Genomic DNA, 8,399 nt, shown 5'->3' with positions numbered 1-8,399 from the left:
TATTAAGCTTATTTCGTTTTATTTAAAATTTAAAGATGTGTGGTTATTTGTGATTGTCAGCTTGCCAAGTATTGCGATAGGCACCATCATGACATGTGAGAATTTTGGGTCGTGACAGTTGCTTACCTAAACTATCACCTGTCCCGAAAAAACTCCTGAACTACATACCCCTTCATAAAAAAAATCCTCTCGTCGTATTCTTACTAGTGTGTGTAATACACTCTCCAAATTATTTATAAAATCTGTCACGTGGCAATCTACGTGAATATTTGTTTATCTTAATCTAAAAAAAAGACTTAATTAAGATTTTAATACTTTTTATTGTATCATTGTAAAAATATTACATGGTAAAAATAAAAAAAAAAAGGGCTAAGGTTAAAACTAGTATGTCAATTATAAAAAACTCATTTTCTCTTTGCTCTCATCGGAGAGTTGGTCTCATCGGAGAATGGCTACACTAACCTCTCAGTAATGATTTTCTCCATTAATCTTGGTTCTAACTTCGATTGCATTGTCTATTCTTGTTTCCGTTCGAAAATCAGGATAAAAACTAGGGTTTCTGCTCCTAAATCGGTATAGAAAATTAGGGTTTTGATAGATCTAAATTCTGAAGATTGTTGAAAGGAGATACCTAAATTATTAAAGAAGCTAGTTGCACACATGTCCTATTTCTTTATTCCCTAATTTCTTCAAAGGCATTAAACCTCATGCTCTACAAATACTTGAAGGGGTGTTCCTTCTTTCAAATAAATTTAGGTAAGAAATGAAGGATGGATAAAATAAAAAAGATAAGAAATAAAATCATAAATAATAAGAGAGAGAGAGAGAGAGAGAGAGAGAGAGAGAGAGAGAGAGAGAGAGAGAGAGAGAGAGAGAGAATTTCAGATGGATTTAGAACTGGAGAAGAACTGTAAAAAAAATGGGAAAGAAATGTAAAAAGATGAGGGAGAAAGGTGAAATATAAAGAAAAAGAGGAGAAAATAAAAAAAAAATAGAAATTATAAAAAAGAATGGCTAATAGGTGTTAGACACGCCATTTTAATGGCTTTTTTTAGCCTTCACGCGCTTTTAGGCGATTTGTTACACACATGATGCCACATAAGCGACGAGGGAGTTTTATTATGAAGGGGGATATAGTTCAGAGAGTTTTCGAGAACAGGCGATAGTTTATGTAGGCACATGACAAAAATTGTATAGTTTAGGCGGGTAAAGGGTATTAACTCTTATTATAACGATGGTTATTTATTGTGAAATTCTTTGCAATTTTGCACATTAACACCGAATGGGTTATTATGTTTTTAGTGATGGATATCGAACTATGAAATATATATATATATATATATATATATATATATATATATATATATATATATATATATATATATATATAGAGAGAGAGAGAGAGAGAGAGAGAGAGAGAGAGAGAGAGAGAGAGAGAGAGAAGTATAATACTTTTTGTACAAAAATATTATAGGAGTAATATTTGAGTGAAGGTCAAAATAATTATTCGGCTTTTGATTAGCAGTTTGGCCTTTTAACTTTAGGCAGAAGAGCATCCTACTAGTATGGTATATAGTATATGATATGATAATATTCATAAATGGATAATCATCAAGTACCAAATCCAGTTAGTTCTCATATATATAGTGATCTAATTAATAGAAAAGTAGTCTAATACCAAAAATGCAGTGATTTTGTTGACCGAGAAACAAGGATAAAAAGGAAGCCCAAGTCAAGTTTCATGAGTAGTAGCTTTCGAAAACAAAACTTGCAAAATGGCAAAGTTCCTCGCTTCACTTTTCTGTGTTGTCCTCTTTGTTGCTATTGTATCAGGTCCCAATTTTTACTGAGACGATGATATCTTTGCTTTACTCTTTTTTCTCTTTTGCATCTCATTTTCGATAACCGTATTACGACAAGATTAAATTCAAAGTCGTGTTGTAAAGTCCCAATTTAGAGGGAAAATACTCCCTGGCAAAGACAACTTCATGCTCAGGTCTCGAATTTAAGACCTCTGGCTAAAGATAATGGAGTATTTTCCACTCCATCGCAACCTTGTTGTCGCAACCTTTGTTGGTTGCTTTACATTATTACAATGATCATGTTTTATTATTTGTTATTTTATTTTCTTTTATTTTGTTGAATATGCAGATGAGAGGTTTGTTCCAGTGGTATATGGAGAGGAATGCACAGTTGATGTTGGTTTTAACATTTGCAGCTCTCTTAACGATCGATGTAGGAAGATATGCATTCAAGCAATTTTCTATCCGGTTGACCAAGCCACGTGTCAAATACGTAGCGATGGTTCTACATTTTGCGAATGTATATTTGTTTGCCATAAAAAAACGAACTTAAAGCTTGCAACATCACCTGCACTTTATTGATGTTTCAAATTTCAAATATTTTAATTTATTTGGGAATGAGATATAGTTATTGTAAGAAAAAAATTGTACAACCAACCATCACCATAATTTACATGCTCTAATCGATGGTTTCGTTAGTTTCGTCGGGTGATTTTAGACTTGGGAGCATGTCCGAATTGTGATTTGGAGGTCCGTAGTTGAATTAGGCTTGAAATGGTGAAAGTTGAAAATTTGAAAGTTTGACTGAGAGTGGACTTTGTGGTTACGGGCTCGGATTGGAGTTCCGGGAGTTAGGGTAGGTCCGTGGTGTCATTTGTAACTTGTGTGCAAAATTTGGGGTCAATCGGACATGATTTGATGGGTTTCGGCGTCGTTTATAGAAGTTGCAATTTTTTTAGTTTCAATAGGCTTGAATTGGGAGGCGATTCGTGTTTTTGATATTGTTTGAGGTGATTTGGGGGCTCGACTAAGTTCGTATCGTATTTTAGGACATGTTGGTATAATTGGTTGAGGTTCCGGGGGCCTCAGATTGATTTCGGATGGTTAACGGATCGAAAATGGGACTTAGTATATTGCTGGAGCTGGGACTCTTCTTTTGTGATCGCACCTACGAGGGGTTGGCCGCAGGTGCGATGCCGCAAATGCGGCTGATTTTGCACAGGTGCGGAGCTGGGCTGGCCTGGGGCAGGGCGCAGGTGAGAGGGGGTCACCGCATCTATGAGCCCGTAGGTGCGAGCAAGGCTTCACAAATGCGGAATTGAGGGGGGAAGTCTGTTTCCGCAGAAGCAGATGGTGGGCCGCAGAAACACATCCGCAGGTGCGAAACCTGGAGCGCAGATGCGGGCCCTGGGGGTTTAAGTGATTTCCGCAGAAGCGAAGGATTTTACCGCAAAAGCGGTTCCGCATGTGCGAAAAGCCTAGGCAGTGTCTTATAAACGAGGGTTCCAAGATTTTCACCATATGTAACATTTCAAGCTCGGGATTTGGCGATTCGTGAGAGGATTTTCGGGGGATTTCTTGAGGTAAGTCATTTGTGGTCTAATTTATTCAATAATTGTGTTTTTTCATTGATTTTTCCACCTAGTTTGTGTGTATTTAAGGTGAAATTTGGCAGTTTGAGGATAGTGATTTAGAGAGTTTGATTTGGGGATTTGGGTGGCGATTTGGTATCGGATTTTGGTAAATTCGATATGGTTGGACTCGTGGATGAATGAGCTTTCGGGTTTTGTGACTTTTATCGCGTTTCGAGACATGGACCCGGGGCCGACTTTTGAGTCGACTTTTGACTTTTGATTAATAACTTAGTATTTTCTTATGGAATTGATTCTTTTAGCCCGTGTTGATTGTATCGCATTGTTTGTGGTTAGATTCGAGGCATTCAGAGGCAGTTTTCGCGAGGCAAAGGTGTGTTGGAGTAGAGATTTTCCCGGTTTGAGGTAAGTAACACTTCTAAAGTTGGCCCTGAGGGTTCGAAACCCCGAATTATGTGTTATATGATTGGTGTTGAGGTGACGCGCATACCAAGTGACGGGTGTGTCGGCGCGCACCGTAAGAACTGTGACCCGGTGGATTCCATGGAACTGTATAGTGGATTTATCCTACATTTCTGTACTATTATTTCTATATTGAACTGTACCTGCTGAGTTCGTCACTACCTTTCAGTCCAAAGGTTATATTTGTTACTTATTGAGTTGGTTGTACTCACGCTATACCCTGCACCTCGTGTACAGATCGAGGTGGTTCCGGTCACGACAGTTGCTGAGTTGTGGAGTTCGAATTTTCAGAGACTATCGAGGTAGCTGCTTGGCGTTCGCAAACCTTGACTTTCCCTCCTTATCTTTCATTTTATGTTTCAGTTTTATTACCTAGATGATGTATTAGACCATGTCTTTATGTAGATGCTCATGTACTCGGCAACACTATGATTTTTGGGAGAGATTTTGTTTTGTATTATGATTTTGTACTCTATTTTAAATGTCTACGTAGTCGATTTGCCTTGTACCATGATAGGCACTATCACGACAGGTTGGTATCAGAGCCTAGGTTACATAGGTCTCATGAGTCAAGAGCAGGTTTAGTAGAGTCTTGCGGATCGGTACGGAGACGTCTGTACTTATCTTCGAGAGGTTGTCGACCCTTAGGAAACCTCTCATTCTTGTATTCTTGTCTAGTGATATTGTGATACTTCTCGGATTGGTGTTGGGTGTGTCTTGATGCAGGAGGGTAGAGTGATTGCTTATGCTTCGCGTCAGTTGAAGCCCCATGAGAAGAACTACCATGTTCATCACTTGGAGTTTGCTGCCATCGTTCATGCATTGAAGATTTGGAGGCATTACCTCTACGGTGTGTCTTGTGAGGTATTTACGGATCACCGGAGTCTCCAGCACTTGTTCAAATAAAAGGATCTAAATTTGAGGCAGTGTAGATGGTTGGAGCTGCTAAAGGACTATGATATTACTATTCTGTATCATCCCGGGAAGGCCAACATAGTGGCCGATGCCTTGAGTAGAAAGGCAGTGAGTATGGGTAGCCTTACATTCATTGTTGTTGGTGAGACACCTCTTGCAGTTGATGTTTAGGACTTGGCCAACCAGTTCATGAGATTAGATGTTTCGGATCCCAGTCGGGTTCTAGCTTGTGTGGTTTCTCGGTCTTCCTTATATGATCACATCAGAGAGCGCCAGTATGATGATCTTCATTTGCTTGTCCTTAAAGACACGGTTCAGCACGGTGATACCAGAGACGTTACTATTGGGGATGATAAGGTGTTGAGGATGCAAGGTCGGATTTGTGTGCCTAATGTAGATGGTCTACGTGAGTTGATTCTCGATGTGGCCCACAGTTAGTGGTATTCCATTCATCCAGGTGCCGCGAGATGTATTAGGACTTGAGACAGTATTATTGGTGGAGGAGAATAAAGAAGGATATAGTGGGATTTGTAGCTTGGTGCCTTAACTGTTAGCAGGTGAAGTATGAGCATCAGAGACCGAGTGGATTGCTTCAGAGGTTAAGATTCCAGAGTGGAAATGGGAGAGATCACCATGGATTTTGTAGTTGTGTTCCTACGGACTTCGAGGAAGTTCGATGCTATTTGGGTGATTGTGGATCGGCTAACCAAGTCTGCGCACTTCATTCCAGTTGGGACTACTTATTCTTCAGAGCGGTTAGCTGAGATTTACATTCGCGAGATTGTTCGCCTTCACTGTGTGCCAATGTCCATCATTTCATATCGGGGCACGCAGTTTACATCGTAGTTTTGGAGACCCATGCAGCGAGAGTTGGGCACCCAGGTTGAGTTGAGTATAGCATTTCACCCTTAGACGGACGGATAGTCCGAGCGCATTATTCAGATATTGGAGGACATGCTACGCGCTTGTGTCATTGATTTCGAGGGTTTATGGGATCCGTTTCTGCCGCTCGCAAAGTTTTCCTACAACAACAACTACCAGTCGTGCATTCAGATGGCCCCGTATAAGGCTTTGTATGGGAGATGGTGTAGATCTCCAATGGGTTGGTTTGATCTGGGTGAGGCTAGGCTATTGGGTGCTGACTTGGTTCAGGATTCTTTGGACAAGGATAAATTGATTCAAGACTTATAATTGGGGAGAAGGTACAGCTCATGGTTTCACCCATGAAGGGTGTTATGAGGTTTGGAAGAAGGGAAAGTTGAGCCCTCGGTATATTGGGCCTTTTGAGGTACTTCAGAGGATTGGAGAGGTGGCTTACAAGCTTGCCTCACCACCTAGTGTGCATCTAGTGTTTCATGTTTCTATGCTCCGGAAGTATGTCGGTGATCCGTCTCATGTTTTGGATTTCAGCACGATTCAGGTAGATGGTGATTGGACTTATGATGTGGAGCCGGTGGCCATTTTGGATCGGCAGATTCCAAAGTTGAGGTCAAAGGACATAGCTTCAGTAAAGGTGCAGTGGAGAGGTCAGCCAGTTGAGGAGGCTACTTTGGAGACCGAGCGGGAGATGCAGAGCAGTTATCTACACCTATTTGAGACTCTAGGTACGTTTCTAGACCGGTTCGAGGACGAACGTTTGTTTACGAGGGAGAGAATGTAACGACCCGGCCGATTGTTTTGAGAGTTGTAGTTCGTTTCCCTATTTTCTGCTCATTTTATGCTTTATAGCTGTTCTGTGACTTGTCGGGGTAGTTGGTTCAGGTCCGGAGGGATTTCGGAATGAATTGAGATACTTAGTCTCAAAGTTGGAAGCTTAAGTTGAAAAGGTTGATCGGATGTTAACTTATCTGTAAACGAATCCGGAATGGAGTTTTGATGGTTTTGTTAGCTCTGTCGGGTGATTTTAGACTTGGGAGTGTGTCTGAATTGTGATTTGAAGGTTCGTAGTTGAATTAGGCTTGAAATGGCAAAAGTTATAAATTTAGGAGTTTGACCGAGAGTATACTTTGTGGTTACCGGGCTAGGATTGGAGTTCCGGGAGTTGGGGTAGGTCCGTGGTATCATTTATGACTTGTGTGCAATATCTGGGGTCAATTGGACATGATTTGATGGGTTTCGGCGTCTTTTATAGAAGTTGGAATTTTCTTAGTTTCAATAGGCTTGAATTGGGGTACGATTCGTATTTTTGATGTTGTTTGAGGTGATTTGGAGTCTCGACTAAGTTCGTATCACATTTTAGGACTTGTTAGTATAATTGGTTGAGGTCCTGGGGGCCTCAAGTTGATTTCGGATGGTTAACGGATCGAAAATGGGACTTAGTGCATTGCTGGAGCTGGGACTCTTCTAGTGTGATCAAACCTACGAGGGGATGGCCACAAGTGCGATGCCACAGATGCGGCTAGTTATGCGCAGGTGCGGAGCTAGGCTGGCCTAGGGCAGGGCACAGGTGCGAGGGGATAACCGCATCTGCGAGCCCTCAGGTGCGAGCAAGGCTCCGCAGATGCGGAGTTGAGGGGCGAGGTCTGTTTCCGCAGAAGCGGATGGTGGGCCAGAGAATCGCCTCCGCAGGTGCGAAACCTAGAGCGCAGATACGGGCCCTGGGGGTTTAAGTGATTTCTGCATAAGCGGAGGATTTTACTGCAAAAGCGGTTCCGCGGGTGTGGTCATTTGGCCGTAAGTGCGAAAAGCCTGGGCAGTGTCTTATAAAAGAGGATTCCGAGATTTTCACCATTTTTAACATTTCAAGTTAGGGATACTGCGATTCTTGAGAGGATGTTCGGGGGATTTCTTAAGGTAAGTCACTTGTGGTCTAATTTATTCAATAATTGTGTTTCTCCGTTGATTTTTCCACCTAGTTTGTGTGTATTTAAGGTGGAATTTGGGAATTTTGAAGGTAGGGATTTGGAGAATTTGATTTGGGGATTTGGGTGGCGATTTGATGTCAGATTTTGATAAATTTGGTATGGTTGGACTCGCGGTTGAATGGGCTTTCAGGTTTTGTGACTTTTATCGCGTTTCGAGACGTGGGACCGGGGACCGACTTTTGAGTCGACTTTTGACTTTTGATTAATAACTTAGTATTTTCTTATGGAATTGATTCTTTTTCCCATGTTGATTGTATCGCATTGTTGGAGTAGAGATTTTTTCGGTTTGAGGTAATTAATACTTCTAAATTTGGCCCTGAGGGTTCGAAACCCCGAATTATGTGTTATATGATTGGTGTTGAGGTGACGCGCATGCCAAGTGACGGGTGTGTGGGCACGCACCGTAAGAACTGTGACCCGGTTGATTCCATTGAACTCTATAATGGATTTATCTTGTTGATATCCGTGTTTTCATCATGTGATAAGTAATTGAGCTGCCAGTCATGCTAGAAATCATGTTTGGGCTATATGTTGGTACTGTTGGGACCCATAATGATCGTTCTTGTTGTCGACTTATTGATTACATTGAAATTTCGTACTCAGTCATATTTATTCATTGTATATTATATCTCAATCTCCGTTTCTATTTATTGTTGTATCATATCATCATTTTTGGGCTAGTTTCATGACATTGTGAGCCCGAGAGAGAGAGACTAGAGAGATTGATGACTGAGTAAGGCCGAGGGCCTGATTGAGAGTGACAG

Source organism: Nicotiana tabacum, chromosome 24 (assembly GCF_000715075.1).
Source record: "Nicotiana tabacum cultivar K326 chromosome 24, ASM71507v2, whole genome shotgun sequence".
Classification (NCBI taxonomy): Eukaryota; Viridiplantae; Streptophyta; class Magnoliopsida; order Solanales; family Solanaceae; genus Nicotiana; species Nicotiana tabacum.
The sequence above is the reverse complement of the archived record's forward strand: the minus strand, read 5'-3'. Positions refer to the sequence as shown.